This window comes from Argiope bruennichi, chromosome 8 (assembly GCF_947563725.1).
Source record: "Argiope bruennichi chromosome 8, qqArgBrue1.1, whole genome shotgun sequence".
In the NCBI taxonomy this organism is placed as follows: domain Eukaryota; kingdom Metazoa; phylum Arthropoda; class Arachnida; order Araneae; family Araneidae; genus Argiope; species Argiope bruennichi.
The window spans coordinates 83974210-83993420 of NC_079158.1; positions in this window are offsets into that span (position 1 = coordinate 83974210).

The following is a 19211-nucleotide window of genomic DNA, read 5'->3' on the forward strand; positions in this document are numbered from 1 at the left end:
CCTCCCTATGAAGCCAAATGCCTAGTTCTAAACCACTATATTTTCATCCTCATATTCAAAGCATCTTAAGAAGGTGATAACAATGCTGAACCATAACCAAAACCGACTATTCCGACCCCCCCACCCCCGCAAGGCACACGTATTTATCTGATTGACGGGACCATCGCGATAGCAGCATTGGCGGGAACTAATATTGAGTCCTAAGCAATCACCATGTCGGAAGTTTCTCATTCTCATATCTGAGGTGCCCCTGATGAGAGGATAAAACTGCTGAGATAAAGAAATGTGTGTAATATTTGCTTGTAATGAAGCCTGTCATGATTTAAATTGCAAAAGAAATTTCATTTATTTCTTACAACGCAAAAAATTTGTGTATTTTTCATTTTTATATTACATTCCACACTTTTGTAAATTTATCACAAAATGTGGAACATGAAATGCAAATTATTCGTATTAAAAATGCGAATTATTCGAAAATACTTATTATTAATATAGTAATAAACAACTGATATCTATCAGATTACTGAGTAATTACTAAATAGAAGTAAAATTCATTCTAAAAGTATTATTTATAAATTATTAATTACCGACTCTAAAAGTAATACCATAGCCATAACCGGTTACTAATTATTAATTACTGATTCTAAAAGTACTAGTTACAAATTACTAATTACTGATTCTGAAAGTACTAGTTACAAATTACTAATTACTGATTCTAAAAGTTCTAATTATAAATTACTAATTACTGGTTCTAAAAGTACTAGTTATAAATTACTAATTACTGATTCTAAAAGTATTAATTACAAATTACTAATTACTCGGTTTTTAAAGCTCAAAAATTAATCACAAATGCATAAAAAAAACTTACTAAACTGTGCATTATTATTTAGCGAGATAAAATAATTTAATAAACTTTAAGATATACAAACAAAATAAAAATACGTAAATACATAATATATATGATGACAAATGCAATCGCCATTCACAATAACGAAAATTTATTTTTCGTTTTCTATTTACAAATGCCTTTTCGAAGTCACGCAAAATGTTTTAATACTTCAAATTGCAACCTAAATCAAACATCCGAACTTCTTTTTTTTTTTTTCAGTCTTCATAGACAGTAATCAAATATATCTCCTTAAAAGGAGTAATAATCCTTAAGGATCTACGCTACATCAAACTTTAAAAAGGAGTTTGGAGCGGAAAGAAAGCCCAGCCCTTAAACCATCTCTTGAAAGTTCCTTTAAGCAGTTCGCTTTCATCTTCTGTTTTATTTATTTTTTTCGGAACTCCCATTCCTGAAGACTTTTTCCTTTAAAAGTGTATTTCTTTTCAATTGCGTTTTCGGACGGAAGAGTAGAAGTAATTTCTTGGAAGACAGAAGTAATTTCTTAGAGGACAGAAATAATTTCTCTCTCTCTTAGAAATATTGCTTCTACACAAACAACTGCTTCTTTAAAACTCTTTTTTCGATCTTTTTTTGTTTCCTTCGCGTATTTGTTATGCAAAGAAGCTGATTAGTAAGCATTTTTTTTTTTATTTAACTTGAAGTTGGCTCAAATTTTTAACATTAGGATTTTGTAATCGATTTCTCACTAAATCTTGATGAGCTAGAATTTAGAATTTTTTTTAAGCTCATGTGTTCCTTATTAAAATACACTATTTCAATATTTTTAGAATTTTTTATGATTTAATTGGTTGATTTAGTTGAATAAGGATTCCATAAATACGTTCATAAATGTGTTCCACTTAATAAGGGTTCGATAAAAAAATTAATTGAAAAATTCCATTATATTTTAACAATGAATTCTAAATTAAATATTAAAAAATAGATATTAATTAAAATAATAATAATCTATTTTAGTGAGCTCATAGAGATATGTTTTGAAAAATTGCCTTTATTTCAGTTTAATTTTAAGAATCGACATGAAATCGATTTTGATATATCTTTTTAATGATTTTTCCTGCAAAATTCTTACAAAAACTCAATAACGTCAAATTTCTCGGAGGTATAATTTTTATTTCTTTCTTTAAAGGAAACTGGACATTTTTATATTCTTTTATATGAAGTTTAATTACACAGAAATAGTATTAAAATCGTTAAAATATTCCAACTCGTCGAAATATTCTCAAATTAATTTGTAGACAAATTTCCATTTTTAAGACTTTCTTGAGTCCGAAAAACAACTCGGAAGAACATTTTTGAAATCATGTCTAATTGTCTGTTCGTTTGTGAACACTCAAAAAACTTTCAACTCAAAATTCTTCAACTCAAAATTCTTTCAACAAGACGGATAAAAATTTGATTTATGGATTTCTATTAAATCTTGGATGAAATCCGTTTAGAGGAAACCTGGACTCTCTGGCTGTCCAAATATAAGTGAACACGATAAACACAAACCTCTAAGAGTTAGATAGATAAAAATTTATTTCCTAAATTAAGCCTCTAAAATTCTTAAGATTAAGATTATTAAGCAGATTCTCAACAAATTTTAAACAAAATTTTCAACATTTGAATACCGTCAGTTCGTCGGTATTTTCATATGCATATATACACAATTACTTAAATAAATGTCATTTGATACTGGGATTTTATGTCTATAATTGTATTCTATTTCAAAAAGAAGGTGTCAAAAATACAGATTCGATTTTGGAGTCTATTAACTGAATCTCAGGGATTAATTGCTAGAATATATACTATAGGTTAAGTAAAAATACCAGATTCAAACCAAAGATCAATATTTCGTAGCTATTGTTCGTTAATGCCATTTAATGCATTTGCAATCTTACACAGAATTCACAATTTTATACAGTGGGGGGGGGATAACACTTTATAAAAGAGAATGTAAGAAAATTTTGGGGAACCAACTCTCATTGTATTTTTTTCTAATATTGTTCCAAAAGAGTATCTATCATATCTTTAACGCAGCGAAGGCAAGGGATACTTTTGTTGATCTGCTTTTTATTGACCGCTTTGTCAATTGCTTTTTATTATTTAATTATTATATGACGCTATTTTTTGAATCCTATACTGTACTAAGTTTGTATCCAAATTTCTGGGTAATCCTCAACTCGAATTTCGAATCACACTCGTAATAACATTTTTACAGGATTGTTTTTCTATGGGTTCGAAGTATATTATTAAAATAATGAGGTGGTAAATGTCTTGTTTGATGTAGCAAACTGTAGATTTCTTGTTTGGAAAGGAGAGACAAACCCCTATGACACAAGATAAAGTACGATATCTCCATGGTGTTGGATATTCTGAATACTAGACAATATCATGAAGATATTGTAACAAAATTAAAAATAACAAAGTTATACAGCGACAGTATGATTTTGAACTGTGTACAGTCACGCAGTTGTCTGTAAGATTTTTTTCCTTGTTTTTCCCCTGGCGCATTCTGGAAATGAGTAACATCAACTACAAGCAGCATTCTACTATCATATTTTGCTCAAATTCAGAACATTCGAACACTATTTTTATAAAGCTTTAACACACAATACTTTGTCAAGACCATAAGTTTTCAAGTAGTTAAAGGGTTTTTTCAGAAGAAAGGTAATCAGTTAAAGATGAACGTTGCAACGAAAGACCGCAACTGCAAGAACTAACAAAATTGCTGATAAAATTCGGAATCTTGTGCACTTTGATCGTTACGTAACAGTCAGAATTTCAGTAAAAAATTGAAAATTTTGAATCAAACCATCACGCATTACATTTTGATCAATGAATTAAAGATAGAAATAATTATGCAAAAATAATAATGCAAAAATTGGTCAGAAAAATTTTTATAAGAAAAAAAAATATTATAAGTGACATGTGCTGTTTCAGTACGACAGTAAAAACCTTCTGTGACTCCTCAGGGCCTGATTCTATAGACTTAAACCCATATGACTTTTTTCTCTATTTCCAACTTTAGGATACTGGGAGGCCATTAAATGGCCATAACTGACCGATTAAAGGCTATTCCAATATCAGAGTTCCAAAAAGGGGAAAAATTCCAAAGCCGTCTGATTTCCCAAAGCAACTACTTTGAAGGATATAATATGAGACTTTGCTTTCAACTGCAAAAAAATAATTTAAAAATCATTGCATTTCATTTACACTTATCGTAGTCAATTAGTTAAATTAAATAATAAAATAATAATTTCAAGACATTTTTACTGTTCCACTTTAGCGATTTATACAATTAACTTAAGTTTAATTTTAAGAAAATCTTTTAATTGTAATCTAACAAAAAATAAAGAAAACCTTTAACAAAAAAATTTATAAAAACTTTGACTCTTTAATCTAAATATGTTGGCAAAATCTGGTGCAAAAGAATGTAATTAATCCAAACTCAAAGAATTAGTATTCAATATATATTAAAAGTCCAAAAGGCAATTACTTATCTGTCAAGACTTGTGCTTATAAAACCAATTCATTTCTAATTATTAGCTTCCCCGTATGGACCTATTTATACGAAAAGTTAATTAAATACCTTCTATTTTCTCTTTTCAATACTTCACGGTTCGTCAGCATTATTCATGATCTTAACTCAATCTAGAATATTTGAGGTATCATTTATCTTAAAGTGTGTAGTGACGTCTCCAATAAATTAGTACTAAAGTGTACTTAGTACTCTAAGTCTTATAAGTGTCTCCTACAAATTAATACTAAAGTCTACGTAGAATGTATGGTATGAACTTAGCTTCAAACCAAAGAAAATTTAGATTCTTCAATGGAAACATTTATATACTAACTGTAATGAGAAAAAACGTTAATAAATTGTTTCAGTTTATTTTACTTTAGTTTTTGTCTAATTTTTGAGATAATTTTAACTATGTTTTGTTATCAAATAACAGACTGTAATACATACAATTGAATTACTACAATAGTTTTTGCTATAAGAATTTTATATGCATTGAATACTACGATGAAACAGTAGTGGAAAAAAAATTGGTTAAATATTTCTCGAAACATAAGCGAATTTATTAATTATCTGAACTTTTGCATTATATTATACTGTACATTAATATCAAAAGAAAAATAAAATTAATATAATTTCATTCACTTGCTTTAACTTCAGAAATATTACTTAGTATTTCATTTAATTTTTAATCTACATTATTGATTTTCTCTGGAAATTATTGTCAGGTTGGATGGACTTATTGTACCACTGTGAATTAGTTGAGAAATAAAATAATGTTCTATATATACGATTCCCCATTAAATATAGAGTTCTTGCCATGTTCAATCTGTTTCCTGTATCGGTCTCTCTCATGTTGAAGTGAAGTGGAAGCTTGGAATATGAGATGATATGTCAAGTATCACACGTCTGCTATCTATTCAGTACTCAATCTTACAAAATTATTTCTTAATGCTTTCACCTCCAGTCGCTTGAACAAGATAATTGTTGTTTATTGAAAATAATTCATTAGGCTTTCCTAATTTTAATGTTTCATGTGTTGTTCAATAAAGAATCGTCATAAATTATTTTAAAAAAAATATTTATTTGCACTTATCCTCCAAATTTAATGATCCTTCTAAAAATAGTCCCCATTACATGCAATGAACTTATTTCATATTTTTTCCAATCTTCTCATGTTGGAAATTACTTCTTGAAGAGCTCTTCAAAATCACCTCCGAAAGTTTTACCAGTGCTTTGGATGATTAAAAAAAAACTCTTATCCCGGAGGTATTTCTGCTTATTCAGGAAAAGAAAAAATCCCATTATGTTAAAATCAAGGTTATAATGTGGAATACATGTGACCTGGATTTTTGATTTGGATTTTGATTCATTTGACGGATAATAATGAGCAATCTAAGAATCTATCATGCACAAGCATGTATCATGGGCAATTTTTCTATGAGCAACATGTGAGTGGCCCCCGTTGGAATATCCAATATCTCTGATAAATGTCTTAATTTGTTAGGAGATTTTTCCTTTATCATAGTTACGCTGTTAATCTTTACTTCCGTTATAGCAGTCACTGGAGCTCTAAATCCACCTCCTTTGAAATCCCTTATATTTCCTCTTTAAACCGTTTTAACATATTCTAGCTGTGAAATAGGATAAAATAGAATTCCCATAAACTTTCTGTTGCATCACATAGGCTTTGGCTGACGTATTTTAAGTCAAGAACAAAATTTTAATTTGTTTAATAAGTTTGTCACCTGTTACATCCATTTTCGATGTAGGCGAAAGCGAAACAACGTGTTCTAATCGAAGTAACGTGCCAAGACTATAACAGTGATAAGTAACATCTACATGGCGTCATCTATTCTTCATTACTTATGTAATATTAATTTAATTTTTCTTGATTTTCTAATCCCGTTTTAGAAATTATAATTAATTTTTTATCGTATAACCGTCGTACATAGAAAACAATTGTAATTTATGTAGAAACCTTATTCCTATTTATTCATTTCCACACAAGAAAATGGGTAATGTTTTATTAATTTTAAAAATATGACATAAGCATTTAAAAATGTGACTTAAGTCAGAAGAACAAAGATTTGTTTTTTTTAAATTGCGTTTCAAACATTTATGCATATAGACTAAAAATGCATAATTCAAAGGATTTCTAGCTGACTTATTTAAAATTGAAGTAAACACATTTGCTGACTCACTTCGATGTCGAAAACGAATGTAAAAAAATCTATCGTTCCTCTGTTGACATTAAACTTTACATGTATTTAAGAATGACTTTCCCAAGAGAAATCTAAAATAGCAAGATTTTTTTTCTTCGGAGAATTAGATTTTCTATCTTTTCAAAGGAAAACTCTCAGATAAAAGCTTTCTTTGGTAGCTGGAAGAAAATTCTATTAAACAGCCTTAATTTCTTTAAAAGACTAGCATAATAGAAAAGCGACAAGCCTGCAGAGCTAATGAAAGTTCTTTGAGAAAATGTAGGTAAATGTGGTAGAATTATTGCTAGAGTTTTACATTTTCGACAAATGAACAATAATTTTAAATGTAAATTATCTCTAAATAATAAATTACAAACAAACATTAAATAAATAAAGCAAAATTCATAATGCTGCAACTCATTTATTTTCCCTTCAATTTAATTAAAAGCGCTAAGTTCATACATGTAGAAATCGTTAAAGGGCAGTCTTTTGTAGTTAAAACAAATGAGAATTTACTTATTTCTAAAAGAAGAGAAATTCAAACAAGTAATTATTCGAAGTACTCTATTTCATCTGGATTTTTCTTTTGTATGATGTGGTTTTTTTAATAGAAATATCTAATGCAGAATGGAAAATTTAAATAGCAGTTTTTTAGCACTTTTTGAGTAATATGAGAGATTATAGAAGGATTGATAAAATGCCTTTTTATGCCATTAAAAACCTTTTAAAGGTATACTAAATAATTTAATAACAATAATTAACTTGTTCATCTTATTCCTTTAGTTGTTTTTTTTAATTTGTTATCTTCTTGGCATTTTTTAAATGTTAAAATATTATCACAAAATGCTTAAATTAACGATATAGTTATGAATATAATTACACCTTCAGAACACATTTTTCATTATCAAAGAAGATGATGCAATTTCAGAAAATAAATTAAAAATCCATCGGTGGGTTGGGTTGTACGGTGAAAATGTCCAACAGACTCAATAAAGGACAAAAACGCTTTATTCTACATGAATAAAAAGTAACAAAAACGCTGACGAATCGTACACAAAATAGTTAGTAAACTCACAGTAAATAGCAGCACACAAGCAACAAATAGGAAATAAACAATTATAACAATACAAGCACTCATAGAGAATTCATTGAAGAGACTTCACTCAACTACTCGCTTGAGCTCAATTCAAAAATGTGTCTCTCTAAACTCGTCTACTCACTTTTATGAATGTCTTTCAACTTCTCTAGGATTTTTGTGATAAGACAAAGAAAGTTTTAGACAAGCGCTGAAATTCAAGTCCTAATAAAATTTACCTATGTTAAAGAGTCTTGAATATTCTAGATTTTTCATAATTGCAACCAAGTTTGTCACCAAGACCGAGGATCATTTGTTCAGCGTCATTCAGCAACCAGTGCTATATTTGTAAAATTATTTTCCTTATCCAGACACTTACAGTAGAAAAAAAGCAATATTGAAATTCGTAATAATACTTTCATTACCTATTCTTTATACACTTATAAAAAAATTTTAATGCATTCTTCAGATGTTAGTTTATCGAATAAGCAGAATTAAAATGTTGTATGCATCTTCTACCGGATACTGAGAATTTATATTTTAATTATAGGTCACTGAGCGTGGAATGGCAGAATAAATGCTTGGCAAAAGACTTGTATCATGCAGTTCCTTGAAATATGGACCGAAATAAATCTGAAATAATTGCAGCTACAATTTTTCTTATAATTAATTATGAAGCTTTAAATTCAATTATCTTTTTCATTTAACTTAAGCGATTTTAATCCAAGTTAGTTAGTTAAAAATTTGAAATAGCATTATTTGTTTTATTATTGCATTTAACTTTGACGGTAAAAATTTTTTCAGTTTGCCCATGAAATTTTCTGCTCACTGATTCTGGATAGTAATTTTTTTATGAAATAAATTACTGCAATTGTTATATAGTTCTACATAACATGCCCACCAAACCATTCAGTGACCAGAATCGTCATGGATACGGGGGTATGAGACGGCGTTCTGTTCTGTATAGTTCTACAAATTATCATAAAATTTGAATTTCATCGGATATAAGTGAAATAGATATATACAAATAGATTTTGCTAGATATTTGGTGTTTATGTCCTTGATGAACGCAGAAAATGATAGTTGAAAAGATGTAAACTTGATGTATATAAAAATGAAAATTGAAAAAGAAAGCAAGTAAATTTTCTACATTTAAGTAGTAAGTAGTAAGTATCAATGCTATAACATATACATATCCCATTTTTAATACATTTTTTTTCAAGGGTTTAGGATTTCATCTTGCTAACTTTATATATATATTTTTTAATTTTAATTTTCGTGAAGCATTTTTTAAAAGGCATATTTTTTTGTCCTGCTGAAAATTTAATTTAATTAATTTAATTGAAATTAATAATTTTAAAAATGAATTTAGAGTTCCAAATACGTTATAAAGAGTAAAAAATTTGGAAATTTCTCTTAACATCAGATGCCAGCATAGAGAAATTATTCTAATAAATCATTTATACAATTTTGAAATCAAAAGCAAATTGAACTAAATATAACTCCGCTTTTTATACGATTCGATTATACCAATTTACATATTCCCGTTCAGGATTACAAGTATAAATTAATAACACTTTTTCATTCTCTTCAATTTCTGTTTAAGAAGCATTAAGCAAGTAGCAAGATTCTTTTTTTTTCTGAAAGGAATTAAGTCCACAATAGTTCTCAGAAAAAAAACGTTTCGTCAAAAAATATATATATAACTGTATTTTAGGAACTTAATGTTTCAACTTAAATTCTTATAATCATTTTTAATCTTCTAATAGCTTATCATTCTACTGATCGTTTGAACCCACTTCAAATATGGCCTGGTTAAATATTGCTATTAAAACCTTCTTTAAAAAACGATGTCTTAAAATACGTGCTGTTTTTTTATATACTGACTTTTTTATCCTTTGTATTACTAATTAATCGACTTATCTCCTCTTTTAAATAAATTGGAAGTTTATAAAAAGTTCCTTTTTTTATCTCAAAGACTCAACTTGCCCTTAGTAACTTTCTCAAGCTTGGAAAAGACTAATTTGAATAATGAGTTTAACGGTGAAATTAAATTCCCACGAGTTTCAAAAACAATGCTTTAGTTTTTTAACTTAAATTAAGCATCATATGATTTAATTAACTCTTTCAGAGGAATAAATTTCATCAAGCGCAATCTCAAATATTATAATTAATTTATTTTTACAAAATTAATAAATAAACACGAGTAATAGTTATGTATATTTAGTTATGTTTGCAAGAAAAAAATTTTTTAGCTAAGTAAAAGTGAAGTTGAGTCATTTGTTTATATTTATTATGTCTATTCAGAACTTTTTTTAAAATTACCAAATTTATAATTTGTGTTTTTTTTTTCTGAAACAGATTTCAGATGATAATTCTAGACTATTCATTTCAAATTAAATCAGCTATTCCTTTCACTAAATAAATTAGTTTTAAAAGTTGCCATGTTTGTTTTTTAATCGTTTGCATTTGTTTTATTATTTTCCTTATTCGTTTAGTTTTAAAAGTTACGAAAAAATCTCAAAACGATTTCTTATTTATAACAACTCATTTTGCTTTTGTGGTTTTGAATTAATTATTTAAAATGAAGATAGAGTTCTATAAATATTTCTTTAAATGTTAATTCTTCTTCTCTTTTTAAAATAGACTATTGACTTACTTAATTTAAGGATAAGTTTATAGCTTTTTCATAAAATTTGTAAAAACTAATTTAAACATGATTCACCATATCGGTGTTGCTTAATGATATAAAAATATAGAGTATATTCTTAAATACACTTTCACTGTATTCCTTAAATAATATATAAATAAATGGAACACTAAAAATTTTAAATTATTTAATAATGAATCCCATAAATTTGCATAATCCTTAATATTTTTATTTTTATATTTTATTTATTTATACATCTTTTTTAACTTCAATATTTATGAGATTTTTTCAGTATCTAAATTTTGTTATTGTCTTAAAAATATCGTAACTATTTGAGGGAATGGAAAACTTATAAGTAACATCACGTAACTTTAAAAATCCGTACTGTGATTAAAAATATTTAGAGCAGGAATTACCTTTGTCTTAAACGCCTGATATGCTTTTAGATGAAATTTCTTCTTAGAATTTCCTGTTAATATATTTTTATGGAGGAAATTTTCATGAATTGGGAAAGAAATTTCATTAGTTTATCATCAGTTCAATATTCAGCAACAGTGTTACGAATTTTTATTATTACTTCCCAGTGCAAAAACTCTCCTGATAAGAAAGATAGTTTTACAGAGTAGCTTTAATAGATGCTGAATGAGTACTAGATCAGTAATCCTCAGTCTTAGTATAAACTTGTTGACCTTTTGGCATCAAGAATATAGGATCCAGATTATTCTAAAATCTTGCCGATAGCACCATTAGTAGTCGATTTCGTCATTTGTTCAAGAGCATTCGATGGCCTCTCAGGCAATCTATAAAATCAAAGCTGCATAGACAAGAGGTGTCAGTAATTAATCGAAGACTCAAGTGAGTTTTTTCGGTACGTTTGTGCTCTTGCAGCTTAATAGTGATTTCTATTTCTGTAGAGCTATTTGCTGGAAGTTTTCTTCTTGTAAAGGATTCGCTTATATTTTGCTATACTTCGTGTAGATTAAAACATTTTTATCAGTTTTTGAGACTATTGCTCATTTTCAGATTACACCCACTGAACGTACTAGGATTTTTTTTCATAATAATATTAATCTTTGTTTTACTTAGAAAGTTTTCTACTAACTCATTTAAAGTCGAAAAATAAATAATAGTTTTGAATTTAAGAAAGGCATATAAATAAAGAAAATACATTTCTCGAGAATAAAAAGAAATCTAAAGAAAGAAATATTCTAATTCGAATATAATTTTATCTATAATATTGTTTTACACAAATTCAAATTATAAGCTTTAATATATCTCAAGTGCCTTTTGTGTCCCTATTTCATAACATATTTTCAAACTCAAATAATGTCGAGAAAATTTTATTAATAGATGTGCGAAATATGTCAATACCATGTTACTGGACGATGATTATTAAAATTTGAGTAATAATATTCGAACATGAATTTTAAAGATCCCAAGCGATAACAAAAGTCCCTAATTATTAGTTAATTTTCATCTCATTTTATCATGGAACATTAAAAAAAATTATTAAAGACAAAAATTATATATATTTTCTTGTTAGTATATTAAATTTCTACAGAAAGACTAAAATAAAACTATAAAATAAAAAAATTATAATTTTATTTTTTTAAGATATGAGTTCACTAATATGTTGATTCTATTTGCTAATTGTTATTTCTTAACAAAGGCAAAATTAGGAAGTCAAGAGCATTTACACGAAAAACACATTTTTAGAGATTGTAAAGAACAATCAAATGATACTATCTTTTTATCCTTAAAAATTCATAAATATATCAAGCTCTAGACTATTAAAGTGGATATATTTATTGTGGATTGAAAATAAATATTCAAATTGAAAAATTAATTGTTGTTTTTCGTGTAAAAGGGTGTTTCACTTATTCTAATTATAAACTTACATTTTCAATAGCATATTGCATGGTTTATGTATTTATTATGATAGTTTTTTGTTTATATTCCAAGGCTAATGATCTTTGGTAATCATCGAATTCACTGGGAATACTGGTTGTTTTTAATACCAATTTAATATCTTATGCATAGTAAAATGTTCATAATTGTTTCAACTAAGCTTTTTTATGCATAAGATTCAGATAGAGATTAATATATTATTATTCTAATGTCTTTAGTCTGTTTAATTATAATAAAAATAATAATTTAATAAAAATTCATGACTTATAGTACTAAGGAAAAAAGTAATAGTCTATCTGTTTTCTCACTTCCGAAGTATTTTCTTATTTCCCATAAAAACTTCACAGACATTAAACTAATCTTTTTTCGTTTATTTTCAGTATAAAAGAAAATAATATGATGAGAAATTTAATGAAGCAATGAAAACCATTGTTAAAATTTATACAAAAAATTTTCAGAGACATTTTTAAAATCCGAAAAAATTTAGAAAAATTAAATTGATTCCTTTAAAAATAAAATTATTTATATTTCAAAATAATGTTAAAATCAGAAATTTTGTGCAATCATACACTGGTTTCCAAAGATTAAGGAACAGCGTGGTTAGGTTATCTGACTATCAAGGTACAGTTTTTTAATAGTGCGCAAAGTTAAACTAAGAAAATTTAAAGTTCACTATTAAAAAAAGGGCAATAACATATAAAACTCACAGTTCATATGAATGATGGTAACGAACTTTGAAGAAAATTTATGCAAAAACCATAGCCAAAACTTTAATTTTAAGGAAATGAACATAGGACAAAAAATATCAAATCTTCATAATTTCGAGTGTAAGTTTTATGCATGATTGATGATCTTCAATTGTTACTGGCAGTTTCGAAGACAATATCCAGAAGAATCTATCAATGTCTAAGAGAAGTCATTTGCCTGATTCATTAAGCTGGAGAGCGGGTGGATGGAATTGTCAGAAGCTTGTGCTGCTAAGCGTTTCAATGACTCTCGGTGTATGGACAAACTATTATAGGATCAGTTTCAATCTAAGGATTCTATGTCTAAAAGACACGTTTCAGGTAGATTACAAAATCTGCAGGAGACGGTCATTTAACTCTTTCGACTCAAAGGAGGAGAAACATTGCTGTGCCTCAGCTCAGCCTGTTAGCAGATTATTTTGTGGCAACAAAGACAAGAATCTCCGCTACTACAGAGAGAAGACGTCTTCACAATACATGTCTATATGCAAGGCGATCATTAAAATGTCTTCTCTTGAAGCCAGACCAGATTTGTCCGTTTACGTTGTACAAAGGGACATGTGCAGGCGTCCTGGCATAGGAGTAGCGCGTCTTCCTCCTGATCTGGGCGTCCTAGGTTCAAGTCCCGGTTCGACCATGGTTGTTCTTCATCTGTTCTGTCTGTGAGATGTGTGAATGTCCCCCCCCCTGTAAAAAGGGGATGTGCAAGCGAATGTGATTCGTGAGTAGCTAAGACGTACTCTTGGCCCTAGTTGGCGCTACTAAAAAACAAGAGACGCTCCTTTGGCTTCAAATCGCTGACTTCGTCTGCGAGCTTGTCCGTGAAGAGTGCCATTAGAAACAACAAGAAAAGAACATGTCACCTGGTGCAGTCTGAATATGCTTCTTTACACTTCACAGACGAGTTCAGGTTCACGTACTAGAATAATTCACGTCATCAGATGATCTGGACGACACATCAGATACAACCAATCTAACATTGTTGAAAGTCACAGTTACATAGATGGTGGAAGAATGTTTTAAGCAGATATCTCTCTCGGTGATTACACTGACCTAATGGAGGAACTTTGAATAATGTGAAATATCGGAAGAGATCCTAATGCATATGTCCACTCATATGCCACTGCTCTTGGTAATGATTTTCTTCTAATAGAGGACAATGAGAGACTGCACCGAGCTCGTCTTATTGGTGACTATTTTGTGTTTTACAATATGGAGTGAATGGATATACTCGGACCTTAATCCGATGGAGCATCTTCGGGATTACCTTGGAAAGCAAGTTCTCCTCTAAAGTCGTTAGATGAGCTGTAACAAGGATTATTCCGTGTCTGGTCTTCACTTCCGATTTCGATGTCCGATAATTTAATTCTCAGCATGCGATGTCGATATGATTTCCAATATTTTTCAAAGTCCCCAAGTGAAAAAAAATTCCTTCGTTTTTTTTTTTTTCTTTTATAAACACTATCAATTAACAATAGTTATCACCAAAATTTTCTATGAAAAACAACAACTTAGTATGCTTCAGTTTCGTATCTCACACCATAATGAAACATACTAATATGATAAGTATTAATTAATAAATCGAATTTGTAATCAGCTCGAGTGCTCAGGGGTCTTTACCCTAAGAAGCTACTGCTCAACAATTTGGCTTAAAATTGTCACACAACAAAAAAAATCTATTAACTATCTAAATCCAAATGAAGTATATTTACTACCAAATTCATCAATTTTTGTAATCAGCTATGTAAGTTAAATGTTATCACCAAAATTTTCTATGATAAACAAAAACTTAGTATGCTTCAGTTTCGTATCTCACACCATAATGAAACATCCTAATATGATATGTATTAATTAACAAATCGAATAAATTTTATTTAATAAGCTTAATAAATCTCTTTTTAAAACAGATGATAAAATCTTTATTGGAAAGTAGTATGCGAGAAAGTTTCGGGAAGACCACTCTGGTCATATTAATCACCAAGGATCCTCAACTGAAATTAATGATCATTTGAACATGAACGTAAATAATAATTGAATAATTCAAAATCGTTGTTTCTACGGTAGCATATACCCAGAAAACTTTTTTTAATAATGCAACCTTTCTATGTAGTTTCCATACATTATTAACTTGAACTAATTTAAATATAAGCAGTGAGAGATATAGCAACAAAGGTTGTTACCCCCATACATTGTTAACTATATATCTAATAAATATCTTCTAATACAGAGAAGTCAAGAGTCATTAATAAATTATTAATTATTAGAGCATGCTAAAGTGAAATCCCCTTGTGTGGTAGCAGGAAGAAAGAAATATTATGTAGCAGATTATAATCATAATCATTTTGTAATTATCTTAGTATATCATGAGGTAAGAAGGATCGAATGTTGTCAAAGTCTAATTATGGATCCTCTTAATTCATTGGCTTTTATTAGCAGGATAACGACAGAAATTTTATGAGGTGCAGACACCTATAATGATTTTCCATAACAGTGAAAAGGAACGATGAAATTTCTACTAAGTGTTACTTGAGCAACAATATATTAAGTTGTAATTCTGATGTGAGAATTCAAGAAAATTTTATCGTATTCAAGTGAATTTTGAGGTTTGATTCAATAAATGTCTTTATTTGATAATAAAATATTTGATAAATTTTGTTGATGTTTATTTATTTATTTTTCTTTGCCTCCCATATATATTATTTACTTAAAACTAAGTAAGTGTAATTGGCTTTTCTGAATGTATTTATTACTAAACCTTATATTAAAATGTAATAATACTAAGTGTTACTTGAGCAAAAATATATTAAATTATAATTCTGATGTGAGAATTCAAGAAAATATTATTGTATTCAAGTGAATTTTGATGTTTGATTCTATAAATGCCTATATTTGATAATAAAATATTTGATAAATTTTGTTGATGTTTATTTATTTTTCTTTGCTTCCCATATATATTTTTTACTTAAAGCAAAGTTAGTGTAATTGGCTTTTCTGAATATATTTATTACTAAGCCTTACATTAGAATGTAATTATTTCTTTTTATATATTGTAGAATATTCACGTGTTTATAATTACATAAGTTTTTAAATTTCACGGCACTTGATTTCATTTTTAAATTGGCCTCTTTTTGGCTACCTCAGGATTTGCTGAAATTAATAGTTGCTAAAAATTTCAAATAAATATTTTGTGTAATTTCTTCTTAACGGCTACCTCAACAAAATATTTTAAATTTTAGATTTTGATAGATATTTAATTTATACTATTACACCTTTCTTTAAACAAATATTTCCCTAATTTTCTATCTCTATCCTTTTACATATAATTATACCATAAGAAGGAGCAACATTATTTAAAAATGTAAGCACTTTAAGAATTTTTCAAAGTCACTTGGTTCGGAAATTAAAATTTAATTTTAAGTGCTATGTTTAAATCACGTTTTTTGTTTAAATCTACTGACCATGGAAAAATGACTAAATTTTCAAATCTTGATTAACCCTTTAAAGGGCCATTTTTTTTCTTGTCATATTATGTTAAAATATTTTCAGACTGGAAATTAGAATAAGAAAAGGGATTTATTTAGCTTATTAGATAAATTTAATTTGATAGATTAATTAATTTGGTTAATTAATAATTAAATAACAAATCAAGACACATCATTTTGTCTGAGATAAAGAAATGAAGCATCTTTCTGACTTACTAAAAAAATTTGTCAGAACTTATGCAACCTACATAATTTCATGCAAAGATTGATAAATTTGGTGGGAAGCCTACTTCCCACGGCCTTAGAAAGGGTTAATAACGATATCAGAAAGGGCAAAATGAAATAGTATAATCAACAAGGAAAACGTTTTCAGTTTCATTTCAATAAAGAATATGTGTTTATAAAACATTTTAAAAACTAATTACGAATAGAAAACATTATACGGCAAATAAAAAACTGTCATAACCAAAAAGAAAATATTTTAAATTTCAAAATGATATAAAATTATTTTTATGAAGTCATATTTTTCAAAAGCTATGTTGAAAATGGACAAAATTTCGCTTAATTTTTAATTGATTATAATTTCAAAAAAATGAAAATTTGGTATCTCTTGGTCAAATGGTTTGGTCCGTAGACCGCCGATATATAAACAGACATAGATATACATTCATCTTTATTAGTAGTAGGAAAGTAGGGCAAAATTAACAAATAAAATTATTTTATAGAAAAATCCTGTAATAGGATTAGGATTCGTTGTAATAACGAATCTATTTTGCAGTGGAGTTCAGAAATATTATTAAAATGCACCATTAAATAATTCCATCATTTCAAATAGATTTATTGAAATATATAATAACATTTCATAGAATTGATTAAGGAAATTAGATCTTGTATAATCTTGATGATAAAATGCAGTTTGGTACCAGTTAAATTCAAGAATAGTCCTTGGTTTATTTTCTAAATGCACAGTTTTGAATTCATGAAATCCAGTGCTATTTAAAATCTTGAAATCGAGTGCAATTTAAAATCATGAAAGCCAGTGCTATTTAAAATCATGAAATCCAGTTCTATTTAAAATCATGAAATCCAGTGCTATTTATTATTATCTCCTTCTTTATAATACCGAGGATCAAATGTATTTCATTATAAATTTGAACGATTATTTCACCAATACTCTGAAATTGCTAATAATCAGCTAAATACTCTTTTAATTGTAATCAGCTAAATACTTAGAAAAGTGAAAAAAAATTTTATTTATAAAATTTTCTTATCAAAATATTTCTCAAACAGAATTTTTATTCTTTAATTTTCTTTCATATTTATGACTCTTAAGATTAAATACACTGGTTAATTATTGAGATCAAATTGTTTTGAGCAATACCACTTTAAAAATAGTCAGCCGGCGTTCTGGCATAGGGGTTGAACGTCATTTCCGTAATCTGGGCGTCCCAGGTTCGAGTTCTGGTTCGGGCATGGTTCTTCATCTGTGTTCTGTGTGTGAATGTGCCCCTTATAAAAAGGGGTTGTGTAAGCGATTGTAACTCATGAGTAGCTAAGAGGCACTCTTGGCCCTAAATGGCGCTATTGAAAAGAAGAGTCACTCTCTCGGCTTAACATCGGTGACTTGGACGAGCTTGTTTATGATAAGTGCCATACGAAGCAACAAAAATAGCCAATATGTTATAATACTAAACGAATGTATGAGTATCGTTAATGTATGAGTTATGAAAACGTATCAATTTTTATCAGAATTTCAGAAGCAGTGACGTTTAAAGATACTTCCAGTTGCTTTTAAAGGATGGTCACTATTGTAACAAAGACTGGCTTTACAATAAGATAAAAATGTAATGACAAATCCCAAAGCTAAATTCTAATGAATACAAATAACTTTTCAATAAATTGATGTACATTTCAATGTTGTCATGACAATATTTCAATTCCTGAATTTTTGGCAAATATGTTGCAGAAATCAAAATAACGGAAGTAGGAATCTGCCTGCCTTATTTAGATTGTTCTCTTTGCAATTGTCTCTGAAGAAGAATATTTCACTAGTTTTAAGTGCCCCAAAGACTAAGAATTGGGGAGAACCTAAAGAAAAGCATAATGGATAAGTGAAAGGAAAAATTCAGCAGATAAACAGAACAATAAGAGCTTTTAAACTTTGCTAGTTTTATAAATGTTTAGACATACCCGAACATATGTATAGTCTAAACATATGTCTAAACATATGTATAGTATTTATGTTCAGGGGGGGAGGGGGGTAACAGATTTATTCTGTTAACGTTAATAAAAAGCATCAATTCTTCTTGTTATAAATGATAAGTGTAACTGATTTTCTAAAGATAAGGAAATGATTATAAAGAAACATTTCAAAATTATCAAAAATGAAAAATTACTAAAAATGATAATAAATATAACAGAATTTCTTTTAAAAAATGAAATATGTCGTTGGAAATATTATTTATTAAATACGAAATAATATTTCCAATGTATTAAAAGAATTATACAAATTACAGATACACAGAAAAGTAGTGTGTGTGTGTGTGTTAAATAGTTTTAAATAAAAATAAAGGTCCATTGTACTGCGACAAAAGCAATGTGAGTAATGAAAATTTTAATATTACTATCTTATGAAAACGCATGATTTTAAACCATTTCATCGATCAAACCAATCAGCGCCCAAAGTTTCGCCAAGGCTACTTGGCCTAAGATTATGAAAATGTTAAATGTTCTAAAA